Source organism: Cornus florida, unplaced genomic scaffold (assembly GCF_030987335.1).
Source record: "Cornus florida cultivar Cherokee Brave unplaced genomic scaffold, ASM3098733v1 CherokeeBrave_3.0.0_Hap2_Chr06, whole genome shotgun sequence".
Taxonomy (NCBI): domain Eukaryota; kingdom Viridiplantae; phylum Streptophyta; class Magnoliopsida; order Cornales; family Cornaceae; genus Cornus; species Cornus florida.
This window is the reverse complement of record NW_026775576.1, coordinates 17131217-17157342: the sequence shown is the minus strand read 5'-3', so window position 1 is coordinate 17157342 and position 26126 is coordinate 17131217. Positions and strand designations below refer to the sequence as shown.

The 26126-nt window shown below is 40.1% G+C and overlaps 1 long non-coding RNA gene and 1 pseudogene across 1 annotated transcript; both read left to right on the top strand.

Moving 5' to 3' along the window:
• The first annotated feature begins 812 nt into the window (after window positions 1–812).
• Window positions 813–26126, top strand: part of LOC132311131 (ubinuclein-1-like) — a 38273-nt pseudogene continuing 12959 nt past the window's right edge.
• On the top strand, window positions 8017–12568 carry LOC132311133 (uncharacterized). The gene is made up of 2 exons (XR_009482863.1): window positions 8017–10924; window positions 11020–12568. It is a non-coding gene; the product is annotated as an uncharacterized LOC132311133 (long non-coding RNA).

Sequence of the window (26126 nt, the reverse complement as noted above, 5' to 3'; positions counted from 1 at the left end):
TCTGAACTTGCCCTTTCTCTCTCTCTTTGCAATTGCAAACTACAAAATATACAAGAATCAGAAGTTCAAAACCCATATATTTCAATTTATCTATCTGTCTGCGAGAATCAAAAGTTCAAAACCTATTACCTATATCAAAACCCATATTGACATATCATTTCAGATTGTTCAAAAAATCAAAACCCATATCTTTCAGTTTCTATAGCCCGCTGTTCCAGTTCGGGCTCGCCGTTCGCAAGCTTCAGCCGCTTGCCAGTTGTCTCTCAACTCTCAAGCTTGCCCCCTCTCTCTCTAATTGCAAACTACAAAATCTACAAGAACTAGAAGTTCAAAACCTATATATTTTAGTTTATCTATGGGTTTTGTTTTATTTATTTATTTTCTAAATCAACTAATTAAGGTTTATAATTATTGTTTTGCAAACTAAATCCCATTTGGTGAAATTTTTTATGATCTTTTTTATAATTTTTTTTTGGGCAAATCATTTCAGCCTCTCCTAGCGCCTCCAACTCTATTCTGTTCTCAACCCTGAACTTACCCTTTTGCTCTCCCTGTGTAACTGCAAACTACAAAATCTACTAAGAATCAAAAGTTCAAAACCCATACATACTGTATACAAATATATATATATATATATATATATGGAGTAGTAAAGATATATAAGAAGGGTAATTTTGAAAATAGTCATCTACATGGCACATGACCAATTGACCTCTAATTTTTACAAAAATTCTCACCAGAGGAACTTAATTATACGTTTTTATAACTAATATGAATTTATATAAATAAATTTAACTAAGAGGTGTAATTCGCACAAATTGAAAAGAATAGAATAGAATAGGAAAGAGAGTGAAATGCTTTACCCGTGGAAGATGGAGAAGACGGAAAAAGAGAAGTTGATTTGCGGTTAGAAGTTCCAGACGTTTCAATATCCCGCGCACACCACTCCTCTCTCTCTACTCTCTAAGCATTTCATTCCTTCAATCTAGGGTTTTTCCACCCCTTCTCTCTCTAAAATCTTGAAATCCTAGATTTTGTACCTCAAATTCCGATTCCATACTGTTCGATGGAGGAAGAGAAGGCCGGCGGCGCTGGAAGTGGCGAAGTTGCGAGGGTTTCACCGTCTTTCGATGCGGTCGGTGGCCGGCAGAGGTTCACTGTCGAGCTCAGACCTGGGGAGACCACAATTGTTTCTTGGAAAAAGCTTGCGAAGGACGCCAGTAAGGTCAAAGGATCTAAATCGGCCCCTGAACAAACGCCCTCCATTCCTCTCCCAGCTCTGGAGTCTCGCATTGCTCCGGTAAGAGTCGGTTTAACTTCAATCCAATCAATATTGGGTTTGTCTCTGAAGTTGGTTTCATTAATTACTGTTATTAATTTTTTTTTTTTTTTTTTTTTGATAATTAGTAAGCATTGTGAATTGTGTTTATTAGTTGGACTAATATTACCATTTGGTGCTCAATGATGCAACAATTGTGGTTGTTTGTTTTGGTAGGTTAAGGTTGTGTTATATGTACAGAGAAATTGAAGCTAAACTATTAAGTATTTAAACCCTTTGATTTCGTTGAAGAAGTTCAAGTACAAGATATATTGAGTTTTTCTTAATACACTAGTACTTATTATATATATGGAATACGTCCTATTTCACTGCTTATAAACAATTGTAACTGATTTCTTCTTCATCTCTTTGATAACTAAATTCTTATTATAAAAGAGAGGATGCAACTCCAAGCACAAGGGCAATTGGAAAAATAAAAATAAGGAAAGACAACCTAAAAGATTAAGAAAAGATTCATTTCTTTCATACTAAATATTTCACCAATTCTTCAGCAAGTCCCTCGTTGAACTTGGAAAATTCACATCAGAACAAAAAGAGAATAAAAAGCTCCATATTTATCAAGCCAGATCACAATGAATGACAAAGGCTCCAACCGACCCTCTTACACATGCAACATCACTTCATTAGAACTTTTCCCTTATTTCTCTAATCATCAAATATTCAAAAATGACATTCAAATTAAAAAAAAAAGAAAAAAAAAAGCAACCTTTATAGGAGCCTTTGAGTGCCAAATAGCTTTCCACACGAAAGAAGAATCACCTTTGCTACAAACTTACAAAGCATCTCATACTATTATTTAACACTACCTCCAAGTTGCTTGCTCGTTTCCATATGTGGAGCCTACTCATCCTCCTGAATGCTGACCCCATCAAAGTTTCTCCTGTGAAGAGACAATTAATTGCTTGAATTCCCTTTCCTGAACGGCCCTGTAAAAATTGGGGCTTCAGATGCCTTCCAAAATTGTTATGGATTCCATGGTGGATGCCTCATTAGTCCTTAACAACCACCAACCTGGAAAGAGCTTGGAACCTCTCTTTAGAACTATCTTCTTGCTTCAGACATCACCTGGGAATTCAATCCTCTAATGAATAATGATCACCCAACCTGAAAAACTGATTAAGCTAGAGAACTGCCCCATCTGTGAATAATCTCTAGTTTTTTTTTTTGATAAATAAAAAGTAACATATCTCTGTGAATAATCTCTAGTTGGCCTGTTGAAAATGGTCTGATAGTCAAAATCCATGTTAACAAGACCCCTGAAGCTGTTTTGTTGTATTGGAGTTTCAACATACATTTAGTAGCCAGTCCAACTCATCAAAATGAAATGGTGTGATGCTTTGTTTGCCTTCTATGTACATAAATGACATAGCCCTTAGTAGAAATATAAAAAGGAGAGAATTGCGTAAAGGCTTGACTGATATGAATTACTCATTCACAGCTCTAGTATGTGATGCTTTGTTCAGAGTACATAAATGACATAGCCCTTAGTAGAAATATAAAAAGGAGAGAATTGCGTAAAGGCTTGACTGATATGAATTACTCATTCACAGCTCTAGTATTTATAGATAAAATGAGCACATGCTCATATTACAAGAAAGGAAACTAAATCAAATCAAAATCAAATCACAACTTATTCTAAAGCATATTCTATAGCATATTCTATAGTATAGTCAAATCTCTGCTATTATGGTAAGTCATACCATAAATCGTGGTATCATGTATGCTATTATATGCATAGTCAAATCTCTGTTATTATGGTAAGTCATACCATAAATCGTGGTATCATATATGCTAACACTCCCCCTCAAGTTGGTGCGTGGATATCTCAAACACAATCTTGTTGACGCCCTTTGTAACAATGTCTGCAAGCTGTTGAGAGCTTGTGACAAATGGAGTGCAAATTTGACCAGAGATGATATTCTCTCGAATGAAGTGACGGTCCACCTCTATATGCTTAGTCTTGTCATGGTGAACGGGATTTGCTGCTATACTAATGGCAGGCTTGTTGTCGCAGTAGAGTGAGAATGGAAGCGACACTGGAAGGCACAAGTCTGTTATCAAGGTTTTCAGCCAAAGCAACTCACCTATCCCAGGAGCCATAGCCCTATACTCTGCCTCTGCACTAGATTGAGAGACAACATCCTGCTTCTTACTGCGCCAAGTAACCAAGTTACCACCAATTGTGGTACAATAACCTGAAGTAGACCTCCTATCTGAAATTGATCCTGCATAATCAGCATCTGTCCAAGCCTCAACATGTAAGTGACCATAATTGGCAAACAAAATACCACGGCCTGGACACTCACGACACTCACGGCATAAGCAATGTCAGGTCGAGTCATGGATAAATAGATGAGCTTCCCCACAAGTCGTTGATACCGACCAATATCTGACAACAACTTCCCCTCAGAATCAGCCAACCGATGATTCTGCTCAATAGGAGTATCTGCAGGACGAGCACCAAGCTGATCAGAAGCAGAAAGCAAGTCAAGAACATTCTTGTGTTGAGAGATGAAAATGCCAGTCTTGGAGCGAACCACCTCAATGCCCAAGAAGTACCGTAGGGGACCAAGATCCATAATCTCAAACTGACGGCCAAGATAGCTCTTAACCTTATTAATTCCGGTAGTATCATCGTCGGTAAGAATAATATCATCGACATACACAATGAGAGTAACTGTCTTATCGCCTGAATGACGTAAAAATAAGGTATGACCAGCTGCACTTTGATGGAAACCAAACTTGAGCATAACAATGCCAAAGCGATCAGACCAAGCTCGAGGAGACTGCTTGAGGCCATACAGAGAACGATGAAGACGACATACTATACCAGAATGAGCAAAGGAACGAAAGCCCGGAGGAGGAACCATGTACACCTCCTCCTGCAAATCACTATTAAGAAAGGCATTCTTGACATCTAACTGAAATAGAGGCCAAGATTGAATTGCAGCAACGGAAAATAATACACGGATGGTATTCATCTTGGCAACAAGGGCAAAAGTCTCCTGATAATCTATGCCATAAGTCCGAGCATAACCCTTAGCAACCAATCGCGCCTTGTAACGAGCAATTGACCCATCTGGATTATGCTTAACTGTAAACACCCAACGATAACCATATCCCAAGTCTGATTTTTCTCAAGTGCTTGTAGTTCCTCTGTCATAGCATCACGCCATTGTGGTTGTGCTAGTGCATCTGCAACACTAGAAGGAACAGGAACCGAGGCAATAGAAACAAGAAAACTCTGATAGGAGGGTGAGAGAGCATAATCAGAAACAAAATTAGAAATAGGGTAAGTACAAGAATGTTTACCCTTTCGAAGAGTAATGGGGCGATCATCAAGCGAAACAATAGCTTGAGAAGGCGGAGCTAGTGCCGAAGGAACAGGGCAGTCGATCGTGGGAGTAGAAGCTTGTACCTGTTGTCTCAGACTATAAACCTGTGAAAAAGGAACAATTCCCCCTGCTGGAGGGGTATCACGAGGAGGAATCATAGAAGAAGAAACAGGTAATGGTAGAAGAGTTAAAGACGGAAGAAGGTGATCATCCATTATATGCAATGGGAACCATTCACTCTGAGAACCAACTGAACCACTATAGTATGGTGTATGTTCAAAGAAAGAAACATCCATGGATATAAACCGTCGACGACTGGGAGGATGGTAACACCTATTACCTTTTTGAGAGTGAGAATAGCCCAAAAAACACACACTTCAAAGCCTTGGGGTCAAGTTTTGTACGAGTTTGCCCCAACTGCTGAACAAAGCGCACACACCCGAAGACTCGTGGAGGAATAAAAAAAAGAGATGAATTGGGATGTAAGATTGAGAGTGGGGCTGCAAAGTTAAGAATCCTAGAAGGAGTCCTATTAATGATGTAAACAACGGTAAGAACTGCATCTCCCCAAAAAGACTCGGGAACATTCACGCCAATGCAGATTGCTCTGGCTAAGTCAAGGATGTGGCGATTCTTTCTCTCGGAACGACCATTATGTTGAGGAGTTTTAACATTAGCCATCTGATGCTCAATCCCAAATTCTGTACATAACCGTTGTACCTCCCCATAAGTGTACTCTGTACCCTGGTCAGATCGGAATTTTTTAATGGTACGACCATATTGAGTCTGAACCTTTGTCATAGAATTTTTAAAAATGGTGTATACCTCATTTTTGGTTTTCATAAGATAAACCCAAGTAACACGACTATGATCATCAATGAACAACACGAAATATCGAAAACCAAGACTAGAAGTAACTGGGCAAGGACCCCACACATCTGAATGAACAAGATCAAAAGGTGTTAAAGCAGATTTATTACTACTAGCAGGATAATTGGAATGAACATGTTTAGCCATATGACATGTTTCACAGGATAAATCTGACATTGCCACGTTACAAAATAAGGAAGGAAATAAACGACATTTTGTCTCCTTTTCCACCCAATAGATTGCTTTGAGTCAACCATCTTTGCAAACCTTAGTTGTGCTTTTCCTTTTTAGGGAGAACCTGCTGAAAGTGAAGTGAAGGATGAAAACCCTGCTAATCATCGTTTCAGTGCTGTTATTGAGAAGATTGAACGCTTGTACATGGTATGCAATGTTTCATTTAATTTAAATTTTCATTTGTACGATACTCCTGTAGGCACATTGTGTTTGCACAATTTTTTTTTGATATTTATATGTATTGCAAATTACAATGTTTGAAATAAACTGGTAATGTGACAACTTGTACTATTTAGGGTAAGCATAGTAGTGACGAGGAAGATCTCAATGATGTTCCTGATGATGATGAGTATGACACAGAAGATTCTTTTATAGATGACACAGAGCTGGTTGGTATTGTTACCTGTTATCTATGTATTTGGCAATGGTAGTTGTTATTTTTGTGGCACCACTTGGCCGTACTGTTTATAACAAAATTTGCATGTAGTAATGATACTATTCATTACAGTCCTTGTTTCCTCGTTGTGTAGGATGAGTATTTTCAAGTTGATAATTCAGCAATAAAACACAATGGATTCTTTGTTAATCGGGGGAAGTTGGAACGCATGTGAGTTTCTCCGAGCCACTTTGTTAATTACTATTTCTGTTTTGATATATTCGTTAGGTATATTCTAGTTTTTGTCTGATTTTCAGCATTTTTGGTCTAGTTAGATGTGTAATGAAAAATATGTAACAAGACATCAAACAATATATTACCTGTGATATACCTTGGATGCGACCTAATTTGGGTTATCTTGAGATTTGTAGTTCTTATGGAGATAAATGTTGATCGAAGATATACATATATATTGTTCACAACCATCTACCCTAAAAGTTGTTAGAGAGGGTGTACCTTTAATATTTTAATCTTGCACGTGTGACCTTTTTGGTCCAACGCGTGTTTTTCAATTTTAATTTTCAGGGTGGTAGTGAGGTTTGAATTCGAGACCTTTGGCTCTGATACTATGTTAACAACCATCTACTCTAAAAGCTTAAGCTGTTAGAGAGGGTGCCTTTAATATTTTAATTCTTCAACATATATATATCTTTAATATTTGAGTTGGCATCTGGAGCTTCCCCTTTTTTATTCTCTGTTTTTGTTAATAAATAAGACTGCAGGAGTGATGCAACAGAACAAGAACAGCAGATTAATTGCATTATCTTTTCACAATGTATGGGATTGTCAATATAAAAAAACAGGGAGTGAGTCATTGTCATTGTTATCGTTGACAGTACAATGATGGATTTATACCCTTCTCCTTAGCTATCTTAAAATTGCTGAACTGTTCAAAATGTGCTTCAAGTGATCAGGGTAGAATCCATTATTCATTGTTGATGGTATAAAAAATCCACTTTTACCTATTAGCTTCTTTTTTGTTGTACATTGCTTTACATTAAACTTGATTTGTTTCACTATCTTAAATTCTTTTAGCTTCTGGGAAATTTGTATGGTTAGATTGTGAAAGCTATATTTGTCTTGTGTTATGTAATACAGTCTTCAATGAGTTCCCATTCCAGATGGTCTTATTAGATCAGTGGATTTGTTTTGGAATTTTTTCTTTCCTAATGCAATTTGTTCTGTTTTCCTAGCAATGAACCTATCTCGTCGCCTCACGAGCAACCGAAGAAGCGGAGGAAAAAAGATTTGGCAAAAGGTTATGGTGAGAATAGTGATGGTGAACTAACAAATAGACCACCAAAGTGGGGAACAAGGCTGCTGGAAGGTCACTGCCATTGGCTGGGAAGAATTCTTTTAGTCACTCTCAGAGCGTGGCTGTACCAGTTGAACATTCTGACGATGTGAAATTTCATAATCAGATGAATGCTGCTGTAATATCTTCTAAAAAGAAATCTGGTTATAATAAAACTACATTAGATCCCAATTTTTCTAAAGTGTCAAATGGTGATGCTGCTTTGTCTCTAGCGGGGGAAAAGGATATTGACATGCCGAATACGGGAGTGCTCGTATCTAAAAACTACATTAACAAATTGAAAGATGCTAGTGAATTTAACGATCCTTCCTATCAGAGATCGCATGAGAAAAGTACTTTTGCACAAGTCAAAACTCAATCTGGAAGATTATCGAACAACGTTGATGGGTTGGAACAATTAGTTCAGCGAAAAGAAAAAAATGGTATTCATGAACAGCCTGAGATCAATGTTCCAGAGGGCAAGTATTCCATGCAAACTACGGTGAGTAGTTCTCTGTCACTTCTTTTTCCCCTCTGTGTTTTCATTCCATTTTGTTGTGTGCTAGATGTTGTGAATGGTTGCTATGTGCTTTTCCTTTTAGTTTGATTTTAAGCAATTTGTTATTTTCTATATTTTGGTAAGCAAAATTTGATTTGTCAAACTTTGCCTCAATGTAGGTTTGAACTTTGGTATTTTATTTCTGTTAACTACCCATCTACTCTAAAAGCTTAAGCTAATCGAGGGTGCAAATTTAATATATTTACCTTCAACACGCCCCCTCACGTGTGGCCTTCTTTTTGGTCCTACATGTGTTTTTCAATTTTTAATTAGGATGACGGTGAGGTTTGAACTCGAGACCTTTGGCTCTGATACCATGTTAACTACCCATCTACTCTAAAAGCTTTAGCTTATAGAGAGGGTGCAACTTTAATATTTATACCTTCAACAATTTCCATTTGAAGCATTATAAGGCACTGATTGTTGCTCTAGTTTAGCACAAGATATTTGAATTTAACACCTGTGATGTCTCAAATTTGCTTTCTTTTATATGCATTGTCATAATCATTGCTGCAAGTGATAAGTGTTTTAAGACTTCCGGATGTGTCAAGAATATCACGACGGGGAGGGGAAAGGCTTGGACTGAGCTATCATGATAGGACCCCACAAAAGAACGGGTGATATTGAGAGGTTCCATATTGAGCCAAAGGGCAGTGTCAATTTATGTTTACTAATTTTAATTAGCTATTGTGTCATTTCCCTGTCGTTATTATCTCTTATTCTAACTTTATCATTTCCTGTTACTTGTGATATACCTTATGGTTATCCTCTGTGTACTGTAGTTTATACCTTTAAGGTTGATGGTCTACTCCCCTGCGGATCAATTTGAGGTTGTGCAGGAACTACTCTTAGGAACATGGATATATTTGTGATCTCTAGGTTATATTATCCAAATATTTGTTTGATCTTGATATTCTTATTCTGCGTTTGAAGATGCAAGAAATTTTCTTTTCTATTATAGAAAGTTTTTCTCACACTCCAAACAACCTGCCTCTTTTCTCTCTCTAACTTCTATTTATAGAAGTTTACATTTTACCCTAAACTTCCTTCTTGGTTTCCAAGTTGGGAGCCGATGGGCTGGATTCCTCCTCTCGGACCATGTGGCTTGGAGGCCCGCTTCTACTACGGTTCTGGCTCGGCCTGTAGGCCACTGAACATTATTCTGAAATAAATGGGTTGGGCTGGATCTGGCCCATTGGGGTTACTAGACCTCTCACCTGCCCCTCAGTCTCGCTATAATTAATCAGGGATAGATTGATTGGTGTTGATGTGCGTGAAGTTGGCGGCTTTATGTGACGGCATGGGGAAGTGCGAACGGATGGCACATGTGTCTATGTCTCGGAATCTACGACGTCACCATCACGATGCGGTTCCCTATGCCGTTTTGTTTCCTACGCTTGGTTAACTTTAAAAACTTGGTACGAACCCAACTACCTCCCTTCTCTTGTCGATTGCAACTTTAGCATCCTCTTTCCCTCTGACACTTAGTCAAAAAAGGAGATCTCCGGCAAGGTTTGGGTTAGTAATCTTCCTGGCAGCATCCTTATTCGTTCTACACCTCCATCTCTTCGTTCTTCGAGGTCAGTTCTGTTCCTTTTTTTCTGCAAAAAAATTTCTTTTTCTTTTTCTTTTCGATCATTTTTGGGGGAATCCCCCGTCGTTATCACCATAGTACTTGATCTCGACACCCTTCGTGTCTGGTGTGAGATCCTCGACAATGTTTACCTTAGACGTTGACCTAGGAACGTTGATGTCAAGACCGGTGTTGGTCTTATAGAGGGGGAGATCCTCTTCTCTACCGTTCACCTGAACGTGATCAGGTTTCTTTTACACACCTTTTTCATGTCGTTCTCAACAAATTGAATCTTTCACCACTGCAAGTAAATCCCAACTTTTTTAGGATCATGTCAGTCCTTTTGATCCTAAATCAAGAAAGGAATCTGAAGTTAGACATTCTGGACCTTTTACTTTTCTATAAGATATGTAGGATACGGTAGAACGAGGGGTACTACTACCTCTTCCCCCTTCCCAATCGGTCGTTCTGTACCGGCAACCTCGATTCTGAAAGGGATTGGAAGAAAAATATCATAGCTGTTAGGGAGGGCTTGGCAGGTTGCTGCTTCTAAAGATTATCCCATTCCTACCGCCTTTAGTGACTGCTCTGTCCCTTCGTATTTTAAGTATTAAAAAATATAGGAGCAAGTGTATATGTGAAATTTGCCTTCCTCGCTTTTGTATTTTCATCTGCCATTACATTAAAATCCCATGTGACCTTTTGGACTATAGCACTTGCATTCGTAATTTGGAATTGAACATGTGGAATAATGTCCCATCAGCTCCCAAGTTGTTAACTGCATAAGCTTTTAACAATATTTCTTTTGAAGGGATCTGCATGGATGAGTTACAAATTCCCTCGTTTGAAAGGAACAGGAGTTCCCTAAGGCCCGATCCTGCCACTGCTTCCGGTTTTGCCAACTCCTCCCACACTCGGGAGTCCGCCCAAGAGAGGGCATATGGAAAGAGGCCCTCATCTGAGAGGAGCAGTGACGCCGACCTAGACAATGTTCCCTTGTCCCAGAGGGCAAGGGTCTCAAGCACGATCGGTCTGACCGCTCGGACTGACGCGCCAGCTTCGGCTGGTGCGACCGGTGGGGTGGAGGGCACTTTATCCGTTCCTCCCACTGTGGCCCATGGGTCTGATCAGGGCGAACGGTTCTCTGGTCCAATGACCATGTTCAAGCATGGACCAACTGCTTTGGCTTATTACTCGCACATGTGGTCTCCTCGGGACGTGCAGGTGCAGAGAGAGATGTCATGAGCACAAATGTTTACTCGGTTTCCCGTTTCGGCTATGGAGGTAACTTTGATTTTGATGTTCTCATTTTCTCTCCTGATCGTTTGATTTTATTTTATTTATACTGAGTGTGATAGATGCCCTTTATCTCCATTCAGACTCTGTTCGGGATGGTCACTATGCAGAGGGCTCTCAAGATAGCCGATCAGAAGGTGATCACCCTTTCTTCTAGCTATAAAAAGTTGTCTAACGACCAAAGGAAGGCCAAGGTAGAGCTGAAAGAATCATAAGTCAAGCGTTCTGGCCTTGAGAAGGAAAAAAATAATCTTTAAGGCGCTTTGGAGGTGGATGAGCACACTGCTCGGTCTGCTCTGGACAAGAAATCTTCTGAAGATCGTACAGCCCTTCTCGGTGTGATGAGCAGGGTTGAGGGTGGTGTCAAAGCCCTCCACGCTCGCTTCTCTCGTGCTGGGGCCCTTAGGTATGCTCAGGGGTATAGAGATGGATTCACATATCGCTCCCCTCCCGAAGGGCAGAGAAGGTCTTATGACGATCCAGATGATTGTGATCGTGATCTCAGGATTGAACCTCTTGGAAACTACACCGATCCTACAACCGATCAGGCTGAGCTTGTCTTCCGGGAGTGCAAGGAGATCGTCACTTTTGGGGTCATTCTCCCCCATCTCGGTCGTCCAACCTTTCAACACTGCATCAGCGGTCTCGCCTCCACAGATTGGGATGCCAGCTGGTCGTGCTCCTGATGGTTAACCCAACTTCTTATGAGAATGTTGTTGATTTGGATTCTCCTTCTCGCGGAGACGATCCTCAGGATGACGTGGAGCACTCTTGGGAGGGCGACATGACCGTTTAGGGCTTGTTTTCTTTCTTTTTGGGGTTGATTTTGTAATGTGAACGTCATTTGTAATGTAAACACCTTTTTGTGCTTTGATGAACGATAACGAAATATTTGGATTTTATTTTGTCTTCCTCTCTCTTCTTTAATTTTTTTTAAGTGTTTGGTGATCGGCAAATAACGCCATTTGCCATTGACTTGGTCAAATGCTTGGCATTCGGCAAATAGAGCCACTTGCCACTAATAATTTTTTTCTGTAAATTTTCACAAGTGTTTGGTGATCGGCAAATAATGCCATTTGCCACTGACTTGTTCAAATGCTTGGCGTTCGGCAAATAGAGCCACTTGCCACTAATTTTTTGTAATTTTTCACAAGTGTTTGGCATAGTTGTTAAAGGCTCAAGGCGCACTAAGGTGCAAAGGTGCCTTGGAGCTTGAGGCGCAAGGCGAGGTGCGCGCCCGACTGAAGCGATGCGCAAGTTGAGAAAAAAAATAAAAAATAACATCTAATAAAGATGCAAAATCGTGTAAAACAAATACATAAGTTTAATAATCAACATGCTAACATAAAGATGCAAAAGCAAACTAAACCAAATATTGGCGTTCAATAGTCAACATAGTAACATAGTAATTACTAACATAAAGATGCAAAAATCAACTAATTAAATAAAAAGTAAAACAAACATAGAAATGTTCACTTCATCAGTTCATCCTAACTCCTAAGAAGACCACCAAAGGATCTAAATATCATCGGATCATCCTCATCATCAATAAACATAGCACCATCTTGATCATCACTTAAAAAGTGCAACAGGCATTTTCACAGCAAAGAAAAAAAAAAAAAAAAAAACAAAGGCATTTACAGGCCACAGTCCAAAGGAAACAATAGCAGGCATGCATTTTCATAGCTAAAATAGCAACATTAGGAAACAATAACAGGCGTTACAGGCATGCATTTTCATAGCTAAAAAGCCTAAAATAGCAGCATTTCACAGGCCACACTCCAGATGAAAAACTAACAGGCATGTTGATAATTGATAGCTAAAATAAATAAATAATTAAAAAAGAGAAAAGCAAGAGCAGAAGGAAAAAAGAAAAACAGAGAAGAAGACGGAACAAAAAAAAACAGAGAAGAAAGAAGGGGGGAAAAAACAGAGAAGAAAGAAGGGGAAAAAAACAAAAAACAGAGAAGAAAGAAAAAATAAAAAAAATAGAAAAGAAGAAGAAGAAGCTGGTTGCCAGAGAAGAAGACAGACAGAGAGAAAAGCAAGAATAGAAGGGAAAAAAGAAAAACAGAGAAGAAAGATAAAAAAAAAAAAAAAAAATAGAGAAGAAAGAAGGAAAAAAAAAGAGAGAAGAAGAAGAAGAAGGAAAAAAGAAATCAGAGAAGAAAGAAGGAAAAAAAAAAAAACAGAGAAGAAGAAGAAGAAGAAGAGAAAAAATGGTTACCTGGTTGCCGGAGAGAGAGCTCGCCGGAGAGAGAGCTTGCCGGAGAGTGAGAGAGCTTGACAAAGAGACCCATAGCTCCCAAATATTTCGTACAGCAATTGAGCCTAATTTGGGTTCCTTGACTTTTTTATTTGGACTGGTCTTTTAACTTTTTTGGTGGTAGTGGTAGGGACCACCCACCACTTAAAGTTACTTTATCACATCATAATTTATTATATAAGAAGAAGAATGTGAAGTCTGAAATTCTGAATACAACAAATGTTTAAAAGGCAAAAATTAAAGGAAGAAGACAAAGGCTCGCTCACCATACTCAAGGCGCAGAAGCTGCGCCTTGATGCGCGCGCCCGGTATGCTTTTAACAACTATGGTGTTTGGCGATCGGCAAATAACGCCATTTGCCACTGACTTGGTTAAATGCTTAGCGTTCAGCAAATAGAGCCACTTGCCACTAATTTTTTTGTTAATTTTCACAAGTGTTTGGCGATCGATAAATAACGTCATTTGCCACTGACTTGGTCAAATGCTTGGCGTTCGGCAAACAAAGCCACTTGCCACTAATTTTTTTTGTAAATTTTCACAGGTGTTAGCGATTGGCAAATAGCGCCATTTGTCACTGACTTGGTTGCTTGGAGTTCGGCAAATAGAGCCACTTGCCACTATTTTTTTGTAAATTTTTACAAGTGGTTGGCGATCGGCTAATAACGCTATTTACCACTGACTTGGTCAAATGCTTGGCGTTCGGCAAATAGAGCCGCTTGCCACTAATTTTTTTGTAAATTTTCACAGGTGTTTGACGATCGGCTAATAATGCCATTTGCCACTGACTTGATCAAATGCTTGGTGTTAGGCAAATAGAGCCACTTGCCACTAATGTTTTTTTATTTATAAATTTTCATAAGTGTTCGGTGATCGGCAAATAACGCCATTTGCCACTGACTTGGACAAATGCTTGGCGTTCGGCAAATAGAGCCACTTGCCACTGATTTTTTGGTTAACAACTTAGTAGGTTTCTTTCCTTCAACAATGTCCCCTTTTCTTTTTCATTCATGCATTTGGTGCAAATACATAAGGAGAAAACCAAAAAACAAACAATATTAAAACCAAATGATAGTGTTATTCTTCTGATAATACCTCGTTAGATAGTTTGCATTCCACGACTTGTCAATTTGCCTTTTGGCCAATGATTCCAGCCTGTATGCCCCTTTTCGTACTACTTCTGTGACTCTGTAGGGTCCTTATGGGGACATCATTTTTTACGATGCCCACTACCCTTTTATACTTGTTCACCGAGGGCAAAGCTTTTATGCCTTACCCTCTTATTGTGACTATTCGCGAGCGTTTGCTGGTATGAAGCAAGCCTGGTTGCTGTCGAATCCCTCCTTTCCTCTATTAGGTCGAGGTTGAGTTCTAGCATTTTGTTGTTCTCCTTTTGGTTCCATGTTATGCTTCGAGCAGTTGGTACTGCTTGCTCGGTCGGTATCACATATTCCGTGCCATATGCTATAGTAAACAGACTTTCATCGGTTGGCCATCTTGGGGTCATTCGGTAAGCCCACAGGACATTCGGGAGTTCATCTAGCCATTTGCCTTTCTTATCCTCCAATTTTTTTCTTTATGCAACTGAAAATAGTTATGTTTGTGATTTCAGCCTGTCCATTTCCTTGTGGATGGCTTACCACAACAAGCTTCTAATTGATCCTATGCTCGTCCAACAACTTCTTTACATGTCGGTTGTCCGACTTTGTATTGTTATCCATGACGATCGACCTGGTAACTCCAAACCGACAAATTATGTTGTTCCATATGAAGCGCCTCACTTGTGTGTGTGTGACGCTAGGATAAGGTTCCACTTCTACCTACTTAGTGAAGTAGTTTGTTGCGAGCAGGACGTACTTATTTTGTGATCTCGCCTTTGGTAGTGGTCCATAGGGTTGCAAACGAACCTAGCCGAGCTGAGCTTGGGCTTGCTCAGGCTTGGCTCGTCAATTTCAGAGAGGTGCTCGGGCTCGGCTTGGGCTCAGGTGAGCTTGGCTAGGCTAGGCTAGGCTCGGGTTCGGCTCAGTAGAGATTCGATGAGCTCGGACTTGGCTCAGGCTCGAGCTAGGTTGCGCACCCAAGTGACCAAACAACTATCAATTCAAGAAAATATTGTGATTTCTTTTATGAAATTTGATTTTAATCACCGACGAGAAAGACATTCAACCGATTTTCATCTTCGACAAGAAGAAAAAGAAACAATATGTTTATCAACTCGATCTACAGATAAAATCAAACCTTACAATGTTTTGTAACTCCATCTACAAATATGTTGCCTCCTTTACCTTACGATCAGTTGGAGAGAGCGCGCTCTGTGTAGCATGTGCAGGGTTGCCGACGAGATCGTAGAGCTGAAGAAGAAGAGGCGTGCCGCTGTAGACTTTTGTTTTAGGTTTATTCTTATCTTTAGAGAACTAATGGCTATGATGTGGTAAATCTTGTGGCTGGGGTTAAATCATATTCAGATGATGGGCTACTTAAATTATAATTCTTGGGCCTTATTAATGAATAGAGGTGGGTTCGGCCAAACTTATATTTATATGGGCTTAAACCTTTTAAATGCAAAATAATAATATAAATGGGCATTTAAGTTAACGAGCTTGTTCACGAGCCTAACGAGCCAAGCTAAGTGTTACTTAAGCTCGGCTCGTTTACTAAACGAGCCTAAAAATTGAGCTCGAGTTCGCGCTCGTTTGCTTAATGAACGAGCCCAAACCGAGCTGTGCATGAACAACTCGTTTCATTTGCAGCCCTAGTGGTCTAACCACATTCATCCCCCACTGTGCGAAAGGCTATGGGTTGGCCATTATGTGTAGGTGCTCAGGTGGTTGGTGTATCAGTGGTCTGAACCTTTGGCACTTGTCGCATCTCCTGGAGTATTCTTCGGCATCTCATGACATGTGTGGCCAAAAATAGCTTTGGGTCATGGTTTTGTGCGCCAAGGATCTGCCCCCCGTATGATTACCACACACCCCTTCATGAATTGTGCCCAGGACTTGTCTGGCTTTCGATGGGGGTGACGCACTCTAAGTAGGGGCCTAAAAAGGATCTTCGATAGAGCTGGTTGTGAAGGATTGTATACTTCGCTGCATTGGTTCGCATTTTCCTTGCTTCATCTCTCGGTTCAGGTAGCACACCATCCCTTATGTATGATATGATCAAGTCGATCCAGCTAGGCTCATACGGTATTACAACACTTGTAGACGATCAGGGCTGAATAGCGTTTCAAGGACGGACGGCTGGTACAACACGTCTACCGATATTACCCTAGTTAATGTTTCGCCTGAACTGGATGCGTTGCAAGCGATTCGATCGGCCTCATAGTTCTCTTCTATAGGTATCTGTGTGAATTTGACCTGGTCAAATCCTTTCACCTTTTGTTCGACAATAGAACGGTAGGCCTCCATTGTGCTATCCCCGGTGCTATACTCCCCCATCACTTGCTTCACGATCAGCTGTGAGTCGTTGAAGACGCTCATACTCTTAATTTTGAACCCCTTGGCAAGCTTCAATCCTATCAACACTGCTTCATATTCTGCCTTGTTGTTTGTTGCCTCAAATTCAAACTTAATTGCCTGGTGCAGGCTTGTGCCCTCGGGAGTTTGTAGTTCAACGCCTACGCCTGCCCCCATTTGGTTTGATGATCCGTCAACATAAAGCTTCCATGGTGGTTCCTCCACTACCTCTTCTTCATCATCTACCTCACATTCTAGCAGGAAATCGGCTACTGCTTAGCCCTTTATGGTCGTTCGAGGTTCATATGTGATGTCGAATGAACTCAATTCGATCGCCCATTTGGTGATTCTACCTAATAGGTCGGGCTTGTGTAGGATGACTCTGATCGGATTAGTGGTGGGGACCACAATCGGATGGGACTCGAAATACTGCCGGAGCTTCCGTTTGGCATGCACCAACGCAAGTATGACTCGTTTTGCCTTCGAATTTCTTTTCTTGGGGTCGGCTATTGTTTTGCTTGTGTAAAATATGGGGTATTGCTTCCCTTCTTCCTCTCTGACCAGGGCGGCACTTGTTGTAGACTTCGACACCTTAAGGTAAAGATATCGTTCATCCTGCTTTGGTGCAGAGAGGATTGGTGGACTCTGCACGTATTCCTTCAGTTTGGACAGCGCTTGTTGCTGTTCACTCCCCCAGGTCCGCCATCCGTTACTTCTAGTTGTGTCAAAGAATGGCCTGCATCGATCTGACAACATCAACCTGCTAAGCGCGGCTGTTCTTCTTCTTCTTTTTTTTTTTTTTTTTTCCCCTCCTAGTTGGTACTCACACACGCACGTCTCTTCTGAGACTTGAACCCCTGACCTCCCTTTGGGAGGTAAGTGGCCAATACCGCTAGGCTACTGGCCGTTGGTGCCGGCTTTTCTTCATGTGAGAGTCTGGACTTCTTTGAGGGTCCTCGGCTCCTCGCTTTGCATTAGTGCCTCAGCCTGGGTAGGGCTCACTTCGATCTACCGGTTGTTGACAATATGCCCCAAGAACTGTCCGGAGCCAATTCCAAACGAACATTTGGAAGGGTTCAACCTCATGCCATGCTTTCGCAACGTTTCAAACACTTCTTGCAAGTGTAGGAGGTGATCCTTCTTCTTCTTACTTTTTACCACCACGTCATCAATGTATGCCTCCACGGTGTTGCCCATTTGGTCTTTAAAAACTTTGCTGACCAACCTTTGGTATGTGGCTCCTACATTCTTTAGGCCGAACGACATCACCTTTTAGCAATAGATCCCTTGTTCTGTCACAAAAGATATATTTTCCTCATTGTTCGGATGTATGGGGATTTGATTATAACCTGAATATGCATCTAGGAAGGTCACACGTTCGTACCTAGTGGTTGCATTTGGTTAATCTTTGGTAGGGGAAAATTGTCTTTAGGACAAGTCTTGTTTAAGTTTGTGAAATTAATGCAAACTCTCCCTTTTCCATTCTTCTTTTGGACGACCACCACGTTGGATAACGAGGAGGGGTATTGCACTTCCCTGATGAATCCTGCTTTCAGCAGTCTGTCCACCTCTTCCGCTATGATTATTTTTCGCTTTGGCGCGAACCTCTTCTGCTTCTGCCAGACAGGCTTGAAGTTTGGATCAACGTTTTGGCAATGGCACGAAAGGGATGGGTTGACTCCCGGCATGTCTAAGTGACTCAAAGTGAATACATCTATGTTTCTGGTTAGGGTTTCAATCAGTAGCTGGTTTTCCTCTGCGGTTTGCATTGACTTTATCTTCATGGTTCTCCCAGGTATAGGGGGTCGATCTACACTTCTTCTAGTGGTTCCATCATGAGGACTAGCTCCTCTGTCCCGATCTCGACCTTTTCGGGCAAAAGGCTCTGTAATTTCTATTTTGGTTTTGTAGGATGGGCAGTTGGTCGCCGTGTATGTCAACCACCTCGTTCCTATCTGGACTCAAGCACCTCATGACCTGGTGTAAGGTGGACGGGACTCCTTGGACTCGGTGGATCCACCCCTCCCCCATCAGGAAGTTGTAAGAAGGGTGAACGTCCACTATGAAAAAGTTCTCTTTCAAGTTTCTTCATGCGTCACACACTAGCAGCTCAACCACTCCAATGGGTTCTACTCGCTTTCCGTCAAAGCCTACCAGGGGTTCCTGTGGGTTTGACCTGCTTCGGGTCCACCATCAATTGTTCGAACGCCGCCTTCGTTATGATGTTGGTGTTACTGCCTGGATCCACTAAACCTTTCTTGATAAAGTAGTTTAGAGTTAGGGATGGTCGTTATGTGAGGTTTTGGAAGGATGTATGGTGTGGGGATGTGGTGTTGGCTTGTAGGTTCCCTAGTCTCTTCAGGATGGTTGAGGATACGTATGTTGTGGTTGCAGATTATTTTCGGCTAGAGAATGGGAGAGCTAGTTGGGATGTGAGGTTCCGTAGGAACTTTAATGATTTGGAGCTGCTGGAATTTATAGATTTAATGGGATTAATTTATAGTCAAGTGGTGGAGGGGGAAGGAAGGGATGAGATGGTGTGGATAGGGGGTTCTAGAGGGGTGTTTGAGGTGAGGTTGTTGAACCGAAGCCTTATGGATTCGGTAAGCAACGGTTTCCCTTGGAAGGCTGTATGGAGGACTTCAGCTCCACTAAAGGTGGCTTTTTTCACGTGGACAGCGGTACTTGGTAGCATTCTTACTCTTGATAATTTTCGAAGAAGATCCCAAATAATAGTTAATTGGTGTTGCATGTGTAAGATGACGAGCGAATCGGTTAACCATCTCTTGTTGCACTGCAAAGTGGCAGCGGATGTTTGGAGTATGGTACTGAATGTTTTTGGGGTAGATTGGGTAGTGTCAAGGAACACGATGGATATGTTAGAGGCTTGGAGAGGGAGACCTATACGTAGCCGGGTTAGAAACTCTTGGAGGGTTGCCCCTCTGTGTTTGGTGGGGGCTGTGGCTCGAGCAGAACAGGAGGTCTTTCGATGAAAAGGAGTCGCCGACGTGGGTTATTAAGTCGCATATTTTGCATTCTCTTTTTTCTTGGGTTAATGGGATAAATTGTTCATCTGTGGACAGTTTGTTGGATTTTGTTGACTACTTATTGTTGTAATGGCACCTTTTGCATATTTTGTTTGTTTTGTTAAGAGTTCGCTCCCCTTTGAGCGCTTTTGTTAATATATGTTTACTTATATATATAAAAAAAAGGTAGTTTGACGCCATCAAGCTAATCACTAACCGGTCTTCTTGCGGGGTTTGAACCCTAAGAAGACCAGTCTTGTCAAATCTGATCAGGGCCATGTCGCCCTCTTGGCGGACTGTGTTGACGTTGCTGAGCCTTCTCATCGTGTGAGCCTGCCGAAGGCGTGTTCGCCGTAGTTCTTTTGATTCATCCTCAGCTTTTGGTCGCCATGTATGGCATTAATGACTCGGACTGGCTGCCCCTCTTGAGGGTTCACCCTCGGATTTCTCCTTGTCTGATCGGCCGGACGGTTTTGTTCCTTGGCCTGGACATAATTGGCCATCTCCGCTTTTGCAATCAGCGTTTCAACCTGCCTCCTCAGGTTCTTGCACTCATTTGTTTGGTGCCCAAAATCATTGTGGAACGCGCAGTGCTTTGACTGGTCCCTCTGCTCGAGTGGTTATTTGATCGGTTGAGGCAATCGGAACATCCCTTTATTCTCTTGGTACAATCGCGCCAAAGTGACTCTGAGGGGGGTCATCGTCTCGTCTTTTTGCTGCCTCTTCTCAGTCTTCCAAGGAACTACTTGCGATTGTGCTATTGGAGACCTCTGGGTGGTCATTTTGGCTTTTGACTTGTTCTCCACTGTGACCATTGTTGTCTTCTTTGTATTGACTGCTTCATCCTCCTCTTTCTGCACGTAGCCCTACGCCCTAGAATTGAGCTTATCCATAGTTTTGGGTCACGTCACCACTAAGGATGTGTGAAACTGAGTCCCTCTGACCATTGCCAGTTTGAATGCTTACACTGTTGAGGACGGATGGCAATAAATCACCATGCTCATCTCCAAATTAAATCTGGTGAGGAAAGCTTGAGGTGCTCACTTTCCTGTTGTCGCATGGTGAACAGACATGATATGTCCTTCTCTATTCGCCGGTTACCGAAGTACTGACCAATGAACAGATCGCATAGCACTTGGAAACTTTCCACCGATCCCTTTGGCAGATGCTTGAACCAGTTGAGCACGGGTCCGGTAAGGCTTGTTGGGAAGACCTTGCACATTAGGGCATCATCTTCGGTGTCTAGGGCCATTTTGAGATGGATTTGGTATACGTGTTTGGTTGGATCTTTAGTTCCATCAAATAGAGTGAACATTGGCATTGAGAACTTCCTTGGTTTTGGAGATCGGAGGATCTCTTTTGTGAAGGGAGAATCGATCGTGCGAGATGACGTCCGAACAACCTCGTTGTTCATTGGGGGCGCCTTCTGGCCCATTTGGGTTACTGGACCTCTCACAGTTGAATAAACTCTTATGTGGCTTTCAGTTGTCCATTGGTGAATAGCCTTTATCACTTGAATGTTACTTTTGATTATAAAATGTAGAAAATAAGCTTGGACTTTCTTCATTTTCGCTACAATCGGTGTTCAAATTTTTGAGTGTGTCCTTTGCCAATCAAATCTCTATGAAGTAAATTATTTCTGTAGTATTAGAAAATTTGGGGTCAAGTTGTGTGATAGTATGACCATCAGTATTTTAGCCATCTGTTTAACTCCACTTCTCTGCACACTATACAATTTTCTCTGGGTCACAGGGTTAGCATATGCACATCGTTTTGTGATCAGTTATCTACTCTTACTATCACACTATTATTCCTATCTGATGGGACTGTTCCTTGGGATGGCAATGCTAAACCTGGGCCTGGCGTGCAATTTTTTTTTCATTGAGGCTTTTAATACTCAAGTCTTCAGGATAAAAACAAGCATTAAGTAGTTTTTATACTTTGTTCAGTTGTGGTAATGAAGGGATAAAGTGAAGTTTCCTTTTACACTTGACCTAGGCATGATTTGCAAGACTACTACTCTCTCTATTCCGTATTAGACGTCCGTGGTTAGCTTTTGATATTTTAAAAGGGGACAATGCATTAATGGCATGTCCCCTTTTAAAATTACTCATTTGTCCTTTTTAGTTTAAATGTATATATTACCAAGTTTGAATTTTTTTGAAAACATAAAGGGTGATGATGGAAAGATGACACTTATTTGCTTTGACTTTTCTAAGGGGACAATTAATTTGGGACATCCAAAAATGGAATAGTAGACTACTAATATGGGACATAGGTAGTACTGCACATTTTTTAGTCCAAATGATTACACAAAAAAAGAAATTTAAGATAAACATGAGGTTGAAAAATGTAAAAAGTTGAATTTCTCCATATCAACTGTAGAGATTTCTGTGTGCTTAGTAAATATGTTAAAATCAAGTTCAGGACCCCGATTGTGGAGTACAATTTTATTTCATTTATTTTAGTGAACATACCGATGAATCATAACATACCGATGACTCATTCTTTCATCAAGTTCAATCTCCTCATTTCCCCTGCAACTTTCCTGTTTTTTCTTTTTTTATTTTAATTTTTTTCTTTTAAAATGTTGCACATTCTGCAGTCTAATTTGCATTTTAAGTGTGCAATACAATCTCATACTTTGAATGGCTGAAAAAACTTGCAAATAACTTGTAATAAAAAAGAAAGAGATATTTTTGATGAAGCATGGGTTCTGTCAGTACAGTGAGGTGGTTGAGATGTGGACTCATAATGTAACTAGTAGTGCAGTCCAAGTGCAATTCCTTTGCAATTGTGTGTATTACGTTTTGTTCTCTACTTCACCTTGACATCACGTAAAATTCAAGATTAATTTTATAAGCTTTGGAGAACTAAAATATCTGAATCAATTAGAGCTGTACAACTTTGTAGAAATTCGAAGGTTGAGACCTCTTTGGTTAAACTCATTCCCGAGTTAACTAATAAAATCACATTCAAAAGACAATGTACGGCAGCATCTTGTTAATGAAGGGGGAATGCTGCATTCAGTAGAATATTTGGTGAGCTTAGGCTATGAAAGTTATAGAAGCTTTTGGGCTTGTGGATGGCTAGGGTTTGGATATGGCAGTGTTTGTCATTGGAAGTTCAGGAGAAAGGTTGCTGGAACTGGCGGACAGCAACCTTTTTGAAGGTATTCGGTCTTAAGGAGGAAGTTTCTGTGGTAGCGAAAGGTTTAGGTTGGTAGGCTTTTAGGTTGTAAAGTTAAACAAATTGGTGGCTGTTCTGTTAGATTATCTCTTTTTGATTTTATAGTTTTGAGTTGCTATAATTGAATTATCTGCAAAGAAAAAGATTGTAAACTGAATCTTCTGAAATCGTAAGAAAATGTTCAATAAGGTATGCTTGTAGGTTAATATGGTTGAAAAAACAAAAGCAAATAAAAAGGGGGATAAGGTCAGCATGTCAGCTAGATTCACTTATGCTTAAGACTTAGAATTAGGATGACATCACACTGTCCCAGGAGAGCATCAAAAGCTTCTGAAAGTTACCTTATCTTGTTTACCATTCATTTGAAAGCATCATGTAGTTTGTATAGACTTGTAGGTAATTTAGGCGTGACAGCTTGATTCACTTATGCTCAATACTTGGAATTAGGCATGACAGACTTGTAGGAAATTTATTTAGGAATTTAGAAATACTTGTAGTTTTGTACAGACTTGTAGGTAATTCTGAATTTATTAGGGCTCGGACTTCCGTATTTAGAAATTTAGAAATTTAGAAATTTTGACTAGTAAAATGCTAACCCTAGGGAATTTTCAAGGTAACTGCCCGATGCATGTGGGATGGGGGGACTGCATGTGCCCGTTGATGAATTATGGGGTGCCAGACACCACCACCATCGTTGACCCAACAAAAAAAAAAAAAAAACCTACATATGCCCAATCATAGTTGTTAAAGGTGCGCCCCAGGCGCATCAAGGCTCACCTTTTGTGCCTGGGCTATGCCCAGGTGAGTCGACTTCAATAAGGCGCGCGCCTTTGTTGCAGGCGCACCAAGCGCAAGGCGCAACAAAGGCGCGCCTGATTGAAGAGTCGTTCGTTTTTTAATTTCCCAACTTGCTTGTTTGGTTTTTGTATGTAAAAAGCACTTAGCAGTCAAATTGTATAAAAGTGGAAGTTTACTACAATGAAATTGTATAAAAGTGGAAGTTTACTAGTTTACTAACAATGAAATTCTATAAAAGTGAAAGTTTACTAACAGTGAAATTCTATAAAAGTAAAAGTTTACTAACAGTAAAATTCTATAACAGGAATTATAAAAATAAAATAAAAGTCAATTGTACCAATTCCCAACCCAAATCAGTCAGTTCTTCTTCTGCAGAATCTGTTCTACGCTTCTGTTTCTTCCTTTTCCCACCCCCTCCTGTTCCCTTGGCAGCTACACTCTTCTTCTTCTTCTTCAAAATCTGTTTCTGTCATTTATTTATTTATTTATATTTATTTATTTATTTTTTTCGTTTTCTTGTTTATTTCTTTATTTTATGTTAGTATGTTAACTATTGAACTTAAGCATTTGGTTTGCAATTCTGATTACTGTATTTGGCTTATGATTTATAATTTTATCCAAAAAAGGTGGCTGATTATTAACTATTCAGCTTAAGGGTTTGGTTTGCTACTTTGCTTACTGTATTTGGTTTATGATTTATTATTTTCTCCAAAAATGGTGGCTGCTTATTGTACTTGGTTTGCTTGGCAGCCTTGGCTGGGTTGCTTGTATTGCTTCTGGATATTTTGTTAGGAACTTAAGAGTTTGTATTGCTGCTTGGCCATAGTGCTTATTGTATTTGTAAGCTTTATATTGCTGCTAGCTTTCGTTGTTGGCTGCAAATGTAATATAGTTTCAACTTGCGCCTCACTTAAGTCAGGCCCGTGCCTCGGCTTGCGCCTCAGGCTCCAGGAGACCTTGGTGCTTTAGTGCGCCTTGAGCCTTTAACAACTATGGGCCCAATACCATTACTTGACCCAAAATATGACCCATGTATCGCTATTACAGTTTGAATTGCAAATACACACACACACACACACACACACACACACACATATATGTATATATTTATCAGAACAGCCTTGACTCCTAAATATTGGAATATATTTAAGACTAAACCAAAACAAATTAACTCAAAAAGCATAACATAAGATTTGACTAGAGGTAAACTTGAATATTGAGGGGTCCAAGCGGGCATATCTTTTGAACAAATTTCCATGATCTCTCTTCTTCAAACTTGCTTTTCTTGAGCTCTTCATAGACTGCATTAGATGGATAGAAAATCTTTAGATGCTTTATTATGATGTTGATACACAAAAAATTACTCCTTTTAATTCCTTTTTATGTTTACGTTCAATACTTCCCATGTTTTTAATATGTATTCATAGACATAGTATGAATCATAGTTCTTTTGCATACAAGCAGAATTTGATATATTCTACACTGTTGTGCTTATAAGTTATACTTCACATTCAGTATTCGTATCACTCATGTGGATATATGTTGCTAAGATTGATTTTGTATCTAAAACGATGCAGAAGGCTACAGTCATGCATAGAAGGGAAGGTCCTAGTGTTTGGCCAAAAAGTACAATGCTTGAAAAGGCTATCAAGGAGTTGGAGAAGATGGTTGTAGAATGTATGTCCAACTGTTGTTTTGACAATTATGGTATGTATTGTTGATAATTTGAAAAAGTTCCTCATGAATTGATTAATTGTTCCTTCTTAAAAACATAGCAGCAAGACCACCAACTATGGAAGTTCCAGATGCAGATACTTCGTCCCAGGTGGTAAAAAGGAGATTACCACATGAAGTAAAGCAGAAGCTTGCCAAAGTTGCTAGACTAGCGGTAATGATGAATAATAACATAACCATTTAATTCTTGGATTTTTGTTTTGATGGGATTATTCTTGCTCTTACATTTTTATTCTCCTCTTTCTCAATATGAAGCTTTTTAAAAGAAAGTTAGCCTTATTTGTTTTTGGATGGTTGCAGCAGGCAAGCCATGGAAAAATATCGAAGGAGCTGCTCAATTGTCTTATGGGTATTCTTGGTAACTCGATACAGCTAAGAACATTAAAGGTATCTCTTTTTGATGAGTTATTAATATGCTCATTCACACATGTTTCTTCATTTCCAAATGCTTTTCAATTTAAGATTTCTGCAAAAGCTGCTTTATTCTGCTGAGGCTTGGTAATGATCATGATTGTTAAGATATTGGAACTGGTTAAAACATGTCAACTCTACAAAATTTAGGTGCTAGGATTGTTTGAAATCAATATGAAGTATAGAACACCAAAAAGAATCCTGGGATCAGCTTATGAATACTTTTGGATTTTTGTCTGAATAATGAATATTATTAGGAGGAGAAAATGCACAAAAAGTTCCATGTGCATACCAGGTACTCCAAATTACACCGC